The 18,566-nt window shown below is 40.6% G+C and overlaps 1 protein-coding gene across 1 annotated transcript in view; it reads right to left on the bottom strand.

Annotated features, from left to right (window-relative positions):
• LOC131944710 (uncharacterized) overlaps positions 1 to 18,566 on the bottom strand; it is a gene marked incomplete at its 3' end in the record, with an annotated part of 194,523 nt that overhangs the window by 138,004 nt on the left and 37,953 nt on the right. Inside the window, exon 3 of the mRNA XM_059305501.1 lies at positions 5,613 to 5,657. The remainder of the gene's footprint in view (positions 1 to 5,612; positions 5,658 to 18,566) is intronic.

Here is an 18,566-nt window from a genome sequence, read left to right as displayed (position 1 = left end):
TTCTTTAAAGTTAGAAAAATTAGATGTTGTTGATACTATATATATACACATTATAAAGCTAATTTTAGAACTCAAATAAACACTAGTTTTCGAGATTTTATTTGTCGTCGTTTTAAATCATGATTTATGATTAATTGGCTCTAAAATAGCTTTGTTTTAATTTTTCGGACCTTATTTAACCAGTCGCTTTAAAGATTTCATTGAACTTAGTTAACTAATACAGCCTATTTTCTTTTATTATAAAATTGACTCTAATATCCATTTTTTTTTCAAAATATTCGCTCTAGAACCACGCACTAGACACGTCCAGTTATTTCATTTCAAGAAGTGTCGGCCATTAAAACATCAAAGAGACGGTCGAGTAATCAGCGGATCGTCCTACTGTCTTAAATAGCTGTCTTACGCTCAAAGGCAGCGCTTGATTAGGGTACCGGCGCTTGAATATGGCGCGGCTAGCGTTGGAAAAGTTGAAATTTATTTTCCGATCATTAATTATTTTTTATGACGAGTATTTTATTTCATTTATTTGTTATTTGAACTCCGACATTCGTACTAAGGCGCTGTGTGAATTAGCTTTCATGTATGGGCGGAGTGATTAAATTTGAATTAAAATTAAAAGGTGGGGGGCAGGTAGGAACAGGAGTCGTAGGTTGTGATTTATGGAGGTCCTTGTTAGGAGGATAAAGAATAGGTGAGGGAATGGGGGGGGGGGGTCGCCTCCTTCTTTAGCTGCCCACATGAAGTCGTAACGGCGTCGCTTTTATGAAGTCGTCATTTGCTTTGATATTTGTGATTGGAATTAGTTCATTTGGTGTCAGATAGTTCACCAGCAGAGAGGATGTTTTTTAAAGCAGGAGATTTTTTTGTTCAAGTTTTTGATAGTTGTTCAATAAGTGAGTGAGTGAGTGAGGGAGTTAGTGAGGGAGTGAATGTGTGGTGTGGGTTTGATCAATGCGGGTGAGTTGTGTGGCTATGCGCTGTGTAGGTACGTGTTGAGTGGGTATGATCGTACGGGGAGTGGATTGTTGCCCTTAGATATAAGACACATCACTGAAGTGTTGGTATGGGTGAGTGGATTGTTTCCCTTAGATATAAGACCCATCACTGAAATGTTGGTATGGGGGAGTGGATTGTTGCCCTTAGATGTAAGACCCATCACTGAAATGTTGGTATGGGGGAGTGGATTGTTTCCCTTAGATATAAGACCCATCACTGAAATGTTGGTATGGGCGAGTGGATTGTTGCCCTTAGATATAAGACCCATCACTGAAATGTTGGTATGGGGGAGTGGATTGTTTCCCTTATATATAAGACCCATCACTGAAATGTTGGTATGGGGGAGTGGATTGTTGCCCTTAGATATAAGATCGCAACCTGACGAAGCAGGTGGGATGTTTTTGGCTAATGGGGAGATAACTGTTCCGGCTAAAAGATCTGTTCGGATTGACCGGCAGACACACGTACACGGTTTCATTGGCCACCGTCAACCGGCACGCAGTTCCGGTTTTACTAATAGCTCTCTAGGAATTCCGGAGAGGTGTCGATTCCGCGATACCGGTGCCGGTTCAAAAAGCCGATAGGGGATCTCTACAGAGATACAGGGCTTGATTAGGTGTGTTACCACGTTAATTTTAAAAGCCGGCTTAATGGAAATTTCCGATCCGGCTCATTACAGTTGCTTTAGATGTTGTTGTATTTTCCTTTATTAGAAGCGAAGGGGCGGGGAAGGGGGGAGGGGGTAGTGAAATGCATCTTGATTTCTTTTTAAGTTCGAACACACCTCAATGAGAAATGACATTATCATTAATAAATTGAGTCGTGATCCTTCTAAGGATTAATTAGAAAATGTTGAAGTCGAGAAATATTATAGGAATATCTTTAACACCTTCTCCATTAAGAATTTGAAGCGAATACACAAAAATATCCATTACATTGTTGAGTATCGAGTACACGTTGATAGAAATAATTGGTATTTGAAAAATTCAATTTTTCACAAATTTAATGCCGGGGAGTTGGTGTGGCCTTTTGTCGAAACATTTATATTCTTAGATAAATATTTTAAGTAATAAAAAAAAAATCTTATGGCCTGTGAGAATAAATGGTGTAGCCAGGTGTTGAGTGGCCAAAACTTTGGTGCACAAATTATTTCAAACTTATTGTAAAGAATGTAATATTAGACATGAGACACTTGTGTTGTTTTTTGTTGTTGTAGTTAAAAGAAACAAATATTTTTATGAGATGGATCGTTCCTTATACATGGTTACTATGTTCTCCGTTAGGACCATCAAGTCGAGGCTGTCTGTTAAAGATCTTTTGTTTTCGCTGTATAGAACAGGGGGGTTTGATTTAGAGGTTAATTTTTTAAAATTATTTTCCCGGACCAGGATCTTGAGGTAGGATAAGAGTAAAGGTTAAGGTTGGTAGCTAGATCTATGGAGATCATAAACAGGAGGGCTTACATGAGGTGTGGGCGGCTCTACGGGTGGGTCAATTGAAATGTTAATTAGCGTTTGTATCGTATGCTTGTGTTACCAACAAGACGTCGAATAGCAGCAGTGATTAGTGACTACCTACAAGACATCCAACAATAAGTACAAGACGTCTTATACTGGCTACACACAGGGCGTCCAATAGTAGCACTGGCTACCAACAAGATGTCGAATCGTGAAATGATCGAACCAACAAGCTACAAGTAAATCATCGTATGGTAGCCATATGCCATGTACAGGGCGTCAAATGTTGCTACCTTCAATCCATTGGATTGTAGATCTGGCTACTCACAAACTGTCGAATGGTAGCACTAGCTACCTACAAGCAATATGTAATCACAAGTACTCTAATGTACTGTTAGAGCGGAGGCGTTCTGATTGGAGACAAACCACGGCGATTAGAAATCGATAAATAGTACGGGACAGAGGGCGACACGATGAGTGAGTGATACAAAGTCAGCTCGTGGCTGCACGCGCGCTGTGTGCGTGCACGTGCGTGAGGAAATGTAGCTTGGTGAGTGGTTGTAGTGGACGGTGGTTGTAGTGGATGGTGGTTGTAGTGGTCAGTGGTTGTAGTGGTCAGTGGTTGTAGTGGATGGTGGTTGTAGTGGACGGTGGTTGTAGTGGTCAGTGGTTGTAGTGGTCAGTGGTTGTAGTGGATGGTGGTTGTAGTGGTTGTAGTGGACGGTGGTTGTAGTGGACGGTGGTTGTAGTGGTTGTAGTGGACGGTGGTTGTAGTGGACGGTGGTTGTAGTGGTTGTAGTGGACGGTGGTTGTAGTGGACGGTGGTTGTAGTGGTTGTAGTGGACGGTGGTTGTAGTGGACGGTGGTTGTAGTGGTTGTAGTGGACGGTGGTTGTAGTGGACGGTGGTTGTAGTGGTTGTAGTGGACGGTGGTTGTAGTGGTTGTAGTGGACGGTGGTTGTAGTGGACGGTGGTTGTAGTGGTTGTAGTGGACGGCGGTTGTAGTGGACGGTGGTTGTAGTGGTTGTAGTGGACGGTGGTTGTAGTGGTTGTAGTGGACAGTGGCTGTAGTGGTCAGTGGTTGTAGTGGACGGTGGTTGTAGTGGACAGTGGTTGTAGTGGTCAGTGGTTGTAGTGGACGGTGGTTGTAGTGGTTGTAGTGGACGGTGGTTGTAGTGGTTGTAGTGGACAGTGGCTGTAGTGGTCAGTGGTTGTAGTGGACGGTGGTTGTAGTGGACGGTGGTTGTAGTGGACGGTGGTTGTAGTGGTCAGTGGCTGTAGTGGTCAGTGGTTGTAGTGGACGGTGGTTGTAGTGGACGGTGGTTGTAGTGGTCAGTGGTTGTAGTGGTCAGTGGTTGTAGTGGACGGTGGTTGTAGTGAGTGCACGGTTTTTTTAGTGGATGGTGGTTTTAGTGGTCAGTGGTTGTAGTGGACGGTGGTTGTAGTGGACGGTGGTTGTAGTGGACAGTGGTTGTAGTGGACGGTGGTTGTAGTGGACGGTGGTTGTAGTGGATGGTGGTTGTAGTGAGTGCACGGTGGTTTTAGTGGATTGTGTTTGTAGTAGTCAGTGGTTGTAGTGGTCAGTGGTTGTAGTGGACGGTGGTTGTAGTGAGTGCACGGTTTTTTTAGTGGATGGTGGTTTTAGTGGTCAGTGGTTGTAGTGGACGGTGGTTGTAGTGAGTGCAAGGTGGTTTTAGTGGATGGTGGTTTTAGTGGTCAGTGGTTTTAGTGGATGGTGGTTCTAGTGAGTGCACGGTGGTTTTAGTGGATGGTGGTTTTAGTGGTCAGTGGTTGTAGTGAACAGTGGTTTTAGTGGTCAGTGGTTTTAGTGGATAAATGTTTTTAGTGGTCAGTGGTTTTATTGGACCGTAGTTTTAGTGGACAGTGGCTATTAGTGCACAATGGTTGTAGTTGTCATTTGTCTCAGCGGACATATTTCTTAACTTAATAGACAGTGGTTTCAAACTTAGTGGACTGTAGTTTTAGACTAACATGACAGTGTCGTCCCTTTACTTACACCATAAACAATTCAACTGTCGTGTTGAAAGCTAAGCATCCATGTACCGATACAACTGTTACCTAAACCGTAACTGAAACCCTAACCCAGTTACCGTTGAAAGCTTTCACTAACAGCCCCTGTGGGGGCGCCAGCCAGTACACCCAACAAGATCATAACCGCTCTCAATATCGCTCGCCATTAATTATTCATCCATTAAAATTAATTATTGGTACGACTTGGTGAGATACACAAGAGAAACGACTCAGGGAGTATTGGTGTACGGGAAGGAGGGGGAGGGGGAAAAAAAGGGGGGGGGGGGTACTTTCAAGTTCTAAAATCTTTTCGTTATAAGCTGGGCGATTAAATATGCATAAGGACAAGAGAAGCGAGGCAGATTAAAAATGTTAAGAGAATGCAAAATTAAAGATAACGATCAGTTTAGATGTCGGCGTTCTAGTTCACTAGTTGGTGTTATGTTAAAGGGTTTATTACAGCCATAGAATTTAGTTACTACTAAATCACGTAGAAGTGTTGGTTTCGTTGTAAAACCGGTGTAGATATTTATGAACCGTAGTTAATTGGGTGAGTAAATTATCATTTCAGCGGTGGATTAATACGTCTAATTTTTAAAAGAACAAGACTTTCTCTATACTTCGTATATACGAGAAAGTAAAAAAAGGTCAAATGTATATTTTCTGGAACGGTATGGCCGAATGGTAGAGCGTTTGGCTGCGAGCCAGAAGGTATCGAGTTCGGATCTTGGTGTGTGTAGGACGTCCTTAAGGCCGCCCAGCTCTGAAGGTTATCTGACTTACGTTACGGAAAGTAAAAGCGGCTGGCTATACATGAACTCTACTTCATTTGCCCTATTAAGGGATATAGACTTTGTATGGAGCTAAATTTAATAGCTCAACTGCTAACCATAACATATAGACGTATATGCATGTAACACATACGCTCAAATTCACAGAAAAAGTAATGAGACAACACCATTAATTTCATAAATATAACATAAACAATGCATAATGTAAACACACTGAAAAATAAGACCAACACAAATGCATTTAACACACACAAACATAGATACATACACTAAAACATATTTACAAAACACGTGGGGACACACAAAACAGAAAAAGACATTACTTCTGTGGTACATACCCAGTTAGAATACGTATAAAAAGATCCTTTTCTAATTTCAATTTCCTGAAACAAATAAAGAAAAAAGAAATACCAATTAAAGATTTTTTTTAAATAATTAAATATCAAATTTAAACAATCAAGGCTTTGGGCTGATTAAATTACCAGTCTTAAGTTGGTTCTTTTTTTAGGTTAGGTGTTTTGTTTTGTTGGGTTTAAATGTTAAGTTCCAGGCGGTCTCTGGAAGACTTGGGTTTAGCCCCCCAGTGATGCGCCGGGCTAGGAAACCAATGACGCACTAACGAGAACTTAAGCCCGAGATCTCGTTGGTAGGCGAGAATTGGAGACTGGTCTCCAGTGCCCGGGATCTCTGGGATTGTTTCAATTGCCGGCAATTTTCTGACATCAATACTTTAATTTTAGAATCAATTTAGTATTGTTTTTCCTAAGATTTCTATTCAAGAGTCTTTGCCGTGGAGAAGATGAGATAGGAATTAATTTTTTTAGACAGACGACTAATTATCTTTTTTTGTGTGTTGGTTTTTTAAAAAGCAACGTTATATTGTTACCTCTAGGTCGACTTGGTATTACGAAACAATTAGAAATAATAGCTGTGGGCCTGTGATTTAACAAAACACTCTTATGTCCTCTTTCAAGGATTTAACTGCGCCGACAGAAGATAGAGTAGAACACATCTACTCTTATTATATTTAGCAAATTAAATTAATGACAGATTAATTAACATCTTCTATTTACTATTATTTTTTAAACTTAATTAGCTAATAGTTAAGGAGACAGTTTAACTAATTTTAATTAAGAAGTTCAAGAACAGATTATTTTTTTAGTGTTGTAATCGTACTTAGACTGTACATTTAGACAACAAAGTTTTATTGGGGTGTGTTCAGAAGGAGGGGCAGTTCGCTAAGCATAACACGAAAATAATCTAACTCTACTTCATCTGCTATATGGGGCATTCGAAACAGCCCACGCGTAGAGTGTTACTATTTCACACCACGGGGTGCTTGACCTTGCACAGAATGTGGATCAAAAGACAGCAGCACACGCAGTTTAGAATGGACAAGACGCTTTCAAGGAAAAAAAAGGGCATTAACTAATAGCATTAGCTTTCTTCTGCTTTAAACAAAGGGACGCAAGCAAGACGGGGGTAGGGAGAGAAAGAGGGGAGGGGAGATAATTATAGCCGAGCCGCAACTTTAGGTATTGTTGTGAACTAAAGAAAGAAATAAAACGACGGATGAATGAATCGATGCTACTGGCCGGGGGGGGGGGGGGGGGGGGGGAGCCGTTAGAGAAAGAAGGAAGATATGAGGGTGTGTGGCGAGCAAAGGTTTTGTGTTTTGTCTGACTAGCTGGTGTCCTCATCTTCAGGGGCGAGCAATTTTTTTTACAACTTTATAAAATAGAGTAACCTGAAGAATGGTTTTAAAATAGGGCAAAATCTCAACTTATTTTGGATCATAGGACAATGTTTATTTTCAGGCTAGTTAAAATGGTTAAGTTGGTTGGATTGGTCATTTATTTATATTTAAGTTTTGACCACTGGTTATTTATCGATGAGTTTGTAGCTTTGTTTTATTGGGAACCTCCAATCAACACAGTGATTCGATGTAACTCGGATGAAGATCTGATTACTATAATATGGGTTTGGGTTAAATCCATGGCTAGTCTCTAACTATTGAGTGTTGTACGGTAACTAGTGGCCAACTATTGAGTGTTGTACGGTAACTGCTGTACTAGTGGCCAACTACTGAGTATTGTACGGTAACTAGTGGCCAACTATTGAGTGTTGTACGGTAACTGCTGTACTGGTGGCCAACTATTGAGTGTTGTACGGTAACTGCTGTACTAGTGGCCAACGATTGAGTGTTGTACGGTAACTGCTGTACTAGTGGCCAACTACTGAGTGTTGTACGGTAACTGCTGTACTAGTGGTCAACTATTGAGTGTTGTACGGTAAATGCTGTACTAGTGGCCAACTATTGAGTGTTGTACTTTACCTAGTTGCCAACCATTGAGTGTTTTACGGTAACTGCTGTACTAATGGCCAACTATTGAGTGTTGTACGGTAACTAGTGGCCAACTATTGAGTGTTGTACTGTAACTACTGTACTAGTGGCCAACTATTGAGTGTTGTACGGTAACTGCTGTACTAGTGGCCAACTATTGAGTGTTGTACGGTAACTGCTGTACTAGTGGCCAACTATTGAGTGTTGTACGGTAACTGCTGTACTAGTGGCCAACTATTGAGTGTTGTACGGTAACTGCTGTACTAGTGGCCAACTATTGTGTGTTGTACGGTAACTGCTGTACTAGTGGCCAACTATTGAGTGTTGTACGGTAACTAGTGTCCAACTATAGAGAGTTGTACCGTAACTGCTGTACTAGTGGCCAACTATTGAGTGTTGTACCGTAACTGCTGTACTAGTGGCCAACTATAGAGAGTTGTACCGTAACTGCTGTACTAGTTGTAAATAGAGCTGTCGGTGTAACTGCATGTCAGAGACTGACAGTAATTAATTGTCAGCAGAGTTGCTGTAATGTATGGTTACAGAACACGGTGTGAATGGAGAGGCAGTGTTGGTGTGGGGGAGGTGTGGGGAGGTGAGGGTTGGTGAAGACGAAAGGAGGGTTGTGGGGTGGTGTGTGTATGTGTATGTGGGAAGGGTGGGGGGGTACTGTGTTAAAGGAAGGGGGGGGGGCGGATGAGGCAGGTGGTTTTGAGGAAAGGTGGGAGAAATACGTGTGTGGGGAGAAGTAAATGTGCGGGGAGAATTAAGTGTGTGGGGAGAAGTAAGTGTGTTGGATATTTTAAGGTGGGTGATGGGCGTGTGTGGTGTGAGGGTGAGGGTGAGGGAAAGGGGGAGGTGGATAAAGGGGGTGGGGGGGTAGAAATTGGTGTGTGTTATAGTTTTGAGATAAATGGTGAGGGGGTAGGGGAGTTAGTGGGTGGTTGAAGTAAAGAAGGAGATGATGTTTGTATGTTGGGGGGAAGGGGGGGGGGTGAAGATAGAAAGGGAGGATCAGGAGTATCCTAGAAAAAATACACCAGTGAATGTATTTACATAACGGGCTGGAGCATAGAGTTCGAATCCTGGTTGTGAAATATAAAATTTAAAAAGCAAAAAAAAAAAAAGCAAAAAAAAAAACGATGCAGAGACAAAGTTTACCAGTCGGGCGTTGGCTACATTAGTGTGTGACGACACTTCCGCTGTTGTCAAATCATTAGTTATATTTGCATAATCCCCCTTTGTCTGTGTCAGTGTGTGGCTATTAAAATGTGTTTAAATAGTCTTTGGCCTTGCCGGTGCGCATTGTGCAAGTTAATTGTGGCTATGTTGTGACGTTCTCGTAATGTGCATACCATAATGTAGAGGGGTTCTTCGGGGACAACTCTAGTACAGTATATTTCGAATATTTAGCTAAACACTAAACTATATTAAATAGTTTTAGCTTTGAACAATAGTGTATTTAGTACAAGATCTAACGAGTTTTTATATTCAAAAAGCGTTTAATAAAACATCTTTTTTTCTTTAAATTTAAAAATAAATTCAAAATTTTAGCTAATCCCAGATTCATTTCCAATGTAGAATTATATTCGATATATTTTACTTTGAATTCGAGTACAGCTATTGGTAGATTGAAAAAGGTTATATTTTAAGTATGATGAACGAAGCATGCATTGTGCGCCATTGAGGTATGTTTAGTACTCCAAGATTCACACACCATTAACGTTTGAATACCTGGGTCAGGTAGAGGGGTGTTGCCTGGGATACGGGAGCAAGGATGTCGTTTCAAGGCATCGTTTGACTTAACCCGGAACAGGTTAGGAAAGTGGTCTGTGCGCATGTCACCGTGTTGCGGAAGATGTACCTGGATGTGACGTGGCCTAGTTTACTGTCACGTGGGTCGGCGGAAGCACATTTGTTAAAACAATAGGAAGGGGTGGGTGGAAGGAAGTGGTTGGGGGAGGGGGGGGGGTATCACAAGGTGAAGTCATGGACTACTCCAAGGACTTGGTTTAATTAATGGCTATCTTAATTTACTGTAAAAATACACACTTTGGCGGTACGTTTTCTCTAGATGCGTGTTGCGTCCATGGATCCTCAGCTGGGATATAAGACTATAACATAACCTAACACTAACTCGCCATAACATAACATAATCAAATACAATGGTAACACTAACTCAACATAACCTAGCATAATCAAATACAAACGTAACACTAATTCAAAATAATCTAACACTAACTCAACATAACCTAAGACTAACTTAATTAACATAGAATAGTAATGTCTCCACACAGATCAGAATGCCTAACTGGAAGCTACGCTACAATCTAACCCTAACTCTTTGGTTATTAACATAAACCTAACAGGTATATAGATATCGTGTGATTTGATGGGAAGTAGGTTTTGTCTTATTCTTATTTTAACTCAAAAGGATTTATATCAATAAGATAGATATTGGCGCGTTTTGTTAATTTTGGATTACGCGCACCTCATTTATCAAATAGCGAGTATCTTCGATAAAAAAACGTCGATACTTCAACCTTAGACATCAACTAATTTTTTAGTTCGCTTAATAGGGCTTGGTAGTCTACGGTCTCGAAATCTACTAGCTGCATAGTACGAGATCGAGAAGTTGTGACCTACTTACAAGCCCTATTGCCAACATCCATAACGGTATTGTGAGCAGAAACACCCCCAATCCACTATCTAACAACGGCCTTCAGTAACGCCCAGTGAAAATCTGACCACTGGCTATAGACCATCTGTCTGGTCACACCGCGTTCTTTTGGTATCTAAAGCCCCATAACTCCAGCCTCAGCAGGAGTTACCGGCCATGGTGGGAGATGGCTGGTGGGGTGTGGCCACGGTCCAACGGTTTCACGCCACGTATTGGCCCTTTAGTCACTGGCCACTGTTGTACGTGGCCGCCCCCACACCCAGCACTGCCCATTAGTGTCCATCAAACGGACAAGCCTGGGTCTGGACAATCTTATTCGAGCAGAGACGCCATTGGTTGGGTTGTATCAAAAGATGGAGAGGATGTTTAAACGGAATAATTACAATCCGACATCACTAAACTCTTCCGCTTTTTTTTTTCTTCTATAGAATTTTTTTTAAACACAAATCTTAACAAAAGTTAAAAGAAGGGCAAGTTTCTATTTTAAAAATATGAAAATTTTACTTAGGTATTTAAAAAATAGTGTTAGCTTACATTGTAGTATTTTGGTTCATGGCTTAATGTATTTTAAACAATAAACATTTTACACAATACTGCTACAGAAATTAAGGGCGGGGATGATGCGTTAAAAATAATTAAGCAGTAAAAATTAAAAATACGTAACACAAAAAAATTATTTTTTTTTGTAAGTCTCCAGTTAGGATTTCTGCCTCGTCTATATAACTCTGCTTGATGTGCCTAATTGGTTTTCCTACATATTATTAGTTTTAGAGTGCAGTATATTCATTGGCTTGTTTTGTTTTTGTTTTAAACAATGCACCATATGGGTCGCATGTTTTTTGAGCATGTTTCGGTATAATACTAGACGTAGCAGATTTGTTTGTATTCAGCGGCTACACGCTTCTGAGTAGGCCTGTTCAAGCACAATGCTAGTTTTAATTATTTTTTTTAAACTGTCACAATGCTACATGAAGCCTGCAATGAGCAGCTAGCCCTGACCCACAAATCTGGACCTGGAGTGACCTGATGATGATGTACCACTAACATGCAACCAGCAGCAGAAAGAAGAGAAAAAAAAACTAGAACCTAACCCGTGGCTTTTATTGATCGGGAGTTTCCGAAAAGATGAGCTCGGGGCACGGTAAGGAAAGATATTGGCCAACTAATCCTGAGGGGAGGGGGGGGGGGGGGACTGACGGTGGTGGGGGGGGGGGGGATCATGTATCGAGCCATCAATGAGGACTATATGTCTGCTAGCTACGACGCCAGTTTAATCATCTGTTAGCGCCACCTCCGTCTTGGGTGGATTGGTGGTGGCCTGGTGAGTGATGAGATCCACTTCCGGTGGATGATGTCGGGGTGACGTGGGTGGTGGGGGAGGGATGTGGGGGGGGGGGGTGTTAAGTCTAGCGGGTGCTGGGGTTTATTTAATTGCGACCCAAAAGGATGCGGTTTTCGTCCATTGTAGTCTACGGTCTGGAAATTAAATTATGGTTACAAATACAGTGTTGTAGAGAAAACAAAATGGAGGTAGGGTGGGGGCATAGATTTTCAAACAGATGACATTTATATAGTAGAAGTTAATAATTTTTTTAAAGGTGAATATCTATATCATAACAATTTATTGTGAGAATTTTACTTTAAAACGACACAGTACATTTTCGTTCGTTTCTCTGATGGACGAAATCTCTACATTTATGTAACAGCTATTACTCAAGCGATATTTACACAACGTAATAGAGCAACTATCGTCATCTCAGCAGACAGAAAGGCGTCATACCAGTAAAAGGAATGACGTCATTCACGTCACCGCAGCAGAGAGAAAGGCGTCACTGGCGTCATACCAGCAGAGAGATAAGCGTCACTAGAGTCACATCAGCAGAGAGAAAGGCGTCACTAGCGTTATACCAGCAGAGAGGAAGGCGTCACTAGAGTCACATCAGCAGAGAGAAAGGCGTCACTGGCGTCATACTATAGAGAGATAAGCGTCACTAGAGTCACACCAGCAGAGAGAAAGGCGTCAGTGGCGTCATACTATAGAGAGAGGTAAGCGTCACTAGAGTCACACCAGCAGAGAGAAAGGCGTCAGTGGCGTCATACCAGCATAGAGAAGGGCGTCACTGGCGACATACCAGCAAAAGGAATGACGTCACTGGCGTCACCCCGGCAGAAAGATAAGCGTCACTAGAGTCACACCAGCAGAGAGACAAGCGTCACTAGAGTCACACCAGCAGAGAGAGAGAGAAAGAGAAGCTGCCGGGCCCCCGTGGTGTCTCAGGCTGCCACTCCACCGCCCTGAATAATTGACGAGCGAACCATTTGACAAAACCATAAAACCAAGCCTGTCAGCGGTTAATAAAAATGTATCGCAGGCGGGAAAGAATCGGAAATGACCAAATGCAACGACGCCATAGTGCTTTTTACAATTTTATTCTTTATCTCTCGATTACCGTTCCTGGTAATTGTGCAGTTATCACCCCTGAATTGTTCTCGATGTTTCCCTTAGTCTCCCTATCAGTTCGCTCAGTAACCAGATTTTTTTTTTGTACTTTCATTTAGGAATTGCCAGGACGGATATCAATGACTAAATTTCACGTAATAGCTGTACTTGCTGTGCGATGCTGTTTTACTCCTGCTGTGGTGATGCTGTTCACGTCACAGCACCCCCTTTTTCTAAATTTGTTGTGTAACGAGGTGTAAACAAAAACAGACTTGTGATTGGTAATGGCAATACACATCTGACACCGTTAATGACTGTAAGCAAGGTTTATAATGTATCAGGTCAATTAATAACAAATGATGGTGTCGGTAATTTAAATGTTACCCAGCTGCGAGCAAGCTTAAACACTGGTCTAACCACTGTCTAACTACTGGTCCATCATTTGGTGTAGCCATTGGTCTAACTTCTGTGTGAACGCAGAACGATTTTAGCAGTTTAAAATCGTTTGATTACATTGCTTGCATGGGGCGCAGATCCGAAACACAAGAAAGGTGTGTGTTTGATTGTTAAAAGTAAAAAAAAAAGTAAAGTTCCCTTTTCAAACCTGACGGTCTATAGGGCAAGTGAAGTAGAGTTCACTTGTTTCTGTGACCTCGGCATATGAAGAGATAGTGTGGTCAGCACTATGCCCAGCCGCCTTTACTTTCCCTAACAAGATTTAGGTACCCATTAAAGTTGGGTGGACTCATGAACAATCTACTGACTTAAACCCGGATTTGAACTCGAGACTTACGGGTTAGCAGTCCTTTGATTGTTAAGGGGGTGACTTTATGGTGCCATTAAGTAATAAAGTACAAAACTTGGTGTAATTTGTTTCTCCCAATGATGTTACAGATGTAATGTAGCCACCGTCAGGGCGGTCCTCGACTTGACGCTAAATTAAAGACCTAAAGAACCATAGGGCGGATGCTGTAGAAATCATATGTTTCTTGACCTCTGCATGTGTGAGGTTATCACAGTGACATACGCCTTTACTTTCCCTAACGCTTGTACGGTAGCCATCAGCGCTGGGTGGGTGCGAGGCCGCACCGAGATCCGAACTCGAGACCATCGGACTAGCATTCACGCGCACTACCACTCGACCACGCCGATCCCCTACAGTCTAAACAAGAAGAGTCCATCGAGTTCATGTTTTGTAGATTACCTTAAGCCTGGACATGGCGAACTGTAGCACTAGTCCCCCATATAAATCACCCCCCCCCCTACCTTAATTGTAACCACAACAATGATAACGGTAGATTATTTTTTTAAAATCATAACGAGACGGTATACCTGCTGATGTTTACATATGGAACAGGTTAAATGAATAGTTTACCTGGGGATTTAATTAACAGAGCCGTCGCTAGGTTCGTTAGTGATATGGAGTTATAAGAAACCATTTGGGGAATGAAAACTAACGATGTTCGCGCGGTCAGGTGAAGTAGAGCTTGACGGGGATTATGGCCTTCGTGTATTCTCTAAAGCGGGCTTGTTTTTATTTTTAATTTTATGTTTTTTAACAATATACCTCTTACAGAACCGAGCTCGATCCATTCAGAGCCACATAAGAACGTACAGATCCATAGACGTTTCCACAGAATACCATGTTACAATAGAATAACTCACGAGGAGGTGAAAGTAAATTTTGCTAGTTAAACTATCAGAATATGCGATCAATTAATTAGTGCATTAATCAGGTGTTGATTACATAGAGTCTCTTAATGAAATGATCATGGAGGATTACAAAACAAGTCCAAATGGCGAAACGATGGAGAAATAATTTATGGCTTATCTGCTCCTTTCTTACACGGATTATCTCTCCCTAGCTATCAACTTACCACTTTTAACACTTCCCTTACCGCCCTATACTAACCTTACCACCATAGCTTTAAATTAACTCCCTAACACTAACTTAATCACCCTAACGCTGACATCATTACCATAACAGTAACCCATCCACACTAGTGCTAAGTTTATCACCATGGTACTAAATGTATCCCACTAATACTAACCATACCACTCTATCTAACACTAACCATACCACTCTAACACAAACCTAATAAATATTACATTAACTAATACTTTGGCTGACGACTCGTATGCATGTAGCTCACATATCCATACTATAATAATAACATCAACAAAAACACACAGCTTATACAACATAAAAGATAGTTCAAGCGTTAGCTATAGACTAATGTCAAGCTCAACATACCAACAAAACAACATCACAAACAATAGACAACGGTCCAAGAACAGTAATTTAACTTTCAATCATTCACAGCAGTATAAAGGAATCAAGAAAAAAAAACGATGTCTAGTAGTGGATGAGGGGGTTGTATGGGGGAGGGGGGGGGGGGAAACAAGGAAATACTTTAAAATTACAACAGCAGTTAACAAGAAAAGGGGGAGAGGGTGGTGGGGGATCGTGAGTACTTTTTTTTTAAAAATAGAAAAAAAAAACTCGCCAGCAAGTAAAAGACGATGTGCGGCCTCAGTGAGTCGCTGATGAGCTGCTCACACTCGTGATGACGACATAAGTGACATCAGACTTGAAGAGGGTACAACGCAAGTGGTCGTTATTGATTGGCTTAACTCTAACCAATAGAAAGCCGCCTTATATCAAAGATAATCAGCGGCCACTTGTACTGCTTGCCTTGTTTTTAGGTCAATTAAAACATGACGCTAGGGGGAGCTTAAAGTCAAGACGGTAGCCCGGCAGCTAAGGTTGTAGAGCTGCGGAGCTAAGACGTTATATCGAGAGCTTAAGTTGGGGAGAATTTTAAGGTTGTAGATGATAAAAGGGGAGCTAAAGCTGAAGATAGTTGTTAGCTCTGCGTATCATGTTGTAGAGCTTGTGAGCTTAAGGTGATGAAGTGGTATCGGGAGCTAAGGTTTTAGTTGTTACCTGTGTGAATTAAGACGGAGAGCTAAAAATTGTAGACACTAACGAGAGAGCTAAAATTTAAAAAAGATATTTGGTTAGCTGTTCCCAAAACTAATCGCCGCAGCTAATGGTAAAATGATTAGCTCTGTGGTTTAAATCTCTAGAAATTAGAGAAAAAAAAATTGAAGTTTTAGATGTTAGTGGGATGGTCTATGATCAAAAGTTTAAATGATGTCCCACAATAATGGGCTACAATATGGACGTAAGCTTAGAATGTAGACATAGTTTAATACTCAATTGTTGATGTAAGTCTTAGGATAGAGAGCTAAACTTTAAAACCCGTTAGCTTTTTAATAAATATTATTTTTTTTATGAGGAGCTAAATTTTCATAAAGATGTAGATGAGCTAAAATCATGAAATCAGGGAGATAAAACAAAATAACCTTTTAGTCTCTGAACATTCTTCTTACAGCTGATGACAAAATTGTATTGAACTAGATCTAGATCCTGCTCTTGTTGTTATGTCGCTTTAAGCCACTGACGTAGTTGATTAAGTTGATTTCACTAAAGAACGATAATTTTTGCCTACAGTAGGCGAGTAGTCAAGAGTTATCTGACGTTTAAGTCTTTATCAAATTTGGAATCGGTTGAGATAAATTTGATTTTTTTTAACAGTTTGAAAATAATAATAGAAATAAATCTAATAATATAAAATGTTGATAATTTGTAAATACAGCTGCTCGAAATGTGCCGTGTTTTTAACACATTCTTATTTCCAAAGGCACTGGTCTACAGTGGACCTTTTCATATGTATCCCTCTTAAACCTCTTTGATCAACACATTTTACCAACAAATTTATTGACAAAAGAAAATGTTCGTTTTGTTTTCCTATTTTTGAATTAATTTAAACTTACACTTACTTTTATTTTAACATGCTTTTGTTTCATGGTAAATTTCTACAGCATATTTTAGTTAAAGCGTATTTCAGAATAAGAAAATATGTATATCTATATTTTTAAATTTATTACTTCATCAATATAGGTATCTAATAAATAATTGATTTGCGATTCCAGAAAATACTCAATATATTGACTATACATACAACATAACACACATATGTGTATCATTATACATACACAAATATATACATACATACATATAATATATATATATATATATATATATATATATATATATATATATATATATATATATATATATATATATATATATATATATGTATGTATGTATGTATAGCCTACAAGACGACATCCCTTTAAAACGTGTTCTTATGTTGCTTATGATGGGGCAAAGTTCAAAGGTTGCAGTACTCAATAGAGACACCAGCGGGCCGCCAATACTTAAGACTTGCATTTTTAAAGAAACCTGAAAGAAAATTCGGCCACTAAAAGTAAGTGGGCTGTGGGTGGGGTTGAAGGGGGTAAGGAGGGGAGGGGTAGCGGGACTTCCCGATTAAAGGAACTGCAGAGGATCAATATATTTGATCTCAAATATCAATCTTCAAAAAACCGAGGGTCGGACGAGGGAGGGGGGGTGTTGTCTCTGTGAGTTCATTGGGTACCTGGGTTGAGGGTGTGGGGGGGGGGGGTGTATGATGGTCTCAGTGAGACCAGGTCCCCTGTGTGTTGAGATGAGAACCGTCCGACCACTGCAGACGTGAGCAGCTTACACAGCTTATTGTTGTATGAGGAAACTCGGGCTGTGTCTTTCGTATGGGTGTGTGTGTGGGGGGGGGGGGGGGACTCGGGCTGTGTCTTTCGTATGGGTGTGCGGGGGGGGGGGTGGAAGTGGGGGTAGTGGTTTACTTACACGTTCTACAACAGGGCTATCTTTATTATTATACTTGGTTTCTCTATTGTTGATTGTTGATATTTTTGTAATAACGATGTAAACAGATATCACAAAGTCAAATGTTGACAGAGGTACAGAATATGACTGCTATCGAAACTCTGGCCCTCACTCTGCAGTACTTCCCCCCCCCCCCCCCACACACACACATCCCCGAGCCATGACCCCCTAGCCCTAACCTAACTCTAATGCTTTTAAACTCAACATCAAATCCTAACCCTAATCGAGCCCCTTATCCTTATAGCAAATTACTCAAGAAAAAACAACTCACCAAGCTTTACATGAAACCATCTAAATGACCGGAAGTTGGCCAAAATAAAGTACCCTAAATTGCTGACCATCTAAGTTATCCTAACTATATTGACCATTTAAATTATCTTAAAAAAACAGACCATCTAAATGAACTTAAAATGGCCTAAAATTACCATAATTAAACTGACCTTCTCAATGGCCCAAACTAAACTGACAATTTAAATTGCACTAAATAAATTGAGCATCTAAATTATCCTAATTAAGGAACTTGGTGGACGGGGGATAGAGCGCTATCAACTTACTCTAAGCACACCAACAAAATCATGTAGCACAGTGGGACTTAGAAGAAAGCTGTGTTTCATTGCCGTCTATACGGTAATTAAATTAATTAAAACAACGCTTAAAATAGCAATAAAGTGAACTAAATCTGCTAAAATCACTGAAATCGGAACATATGAAAAATATGTGTAATATGTGTACTATTTGTATAAGGTAAATTATTATCATTACTTTTTTTTTATATTTCTGAGGAAAGAAATAAAACTAAGTGCTTTTGAGTCAAAGAACAAATATAGCTCAAAGGGAAAGACAACATGAGTTATCTCAAGAGCAGACAACTGTAACAAAGAAAAGGGGGAGAATATAAAGGTGAGAGTATCACACTTGGCTAGAGGGTTACGTACCCTTTCATGTAAGTAGCAGACTTTGGTCTTCTAGGTGAGGGGGTGACGTAAGAGGGAGGGGGGAGGAGGGAGGGGAGGGGGTGCTGGGCATGTTGAAC

This window comes from Physella acuta, unplaced genomic scaffold (assembly GCF_028476545.2).
Source record: "Physella acuta isolate Inbredline_101_S28 unplaced genomic scaffold, ASM2847654v3 ptg000504l, whole genome shotgun sequence".
Classification (NCBI taxonomy): domain Eukaryota; kingdom Metazoa; phylum Mollusca; class Gastropoda; family Physidae; genus Physella; species Physella acuta.
The sequence above is the reverse complement of the archived record's forward strand: the minus strand, read 5'-3'. Positions and strand labels throughout refer to the sequence as shown.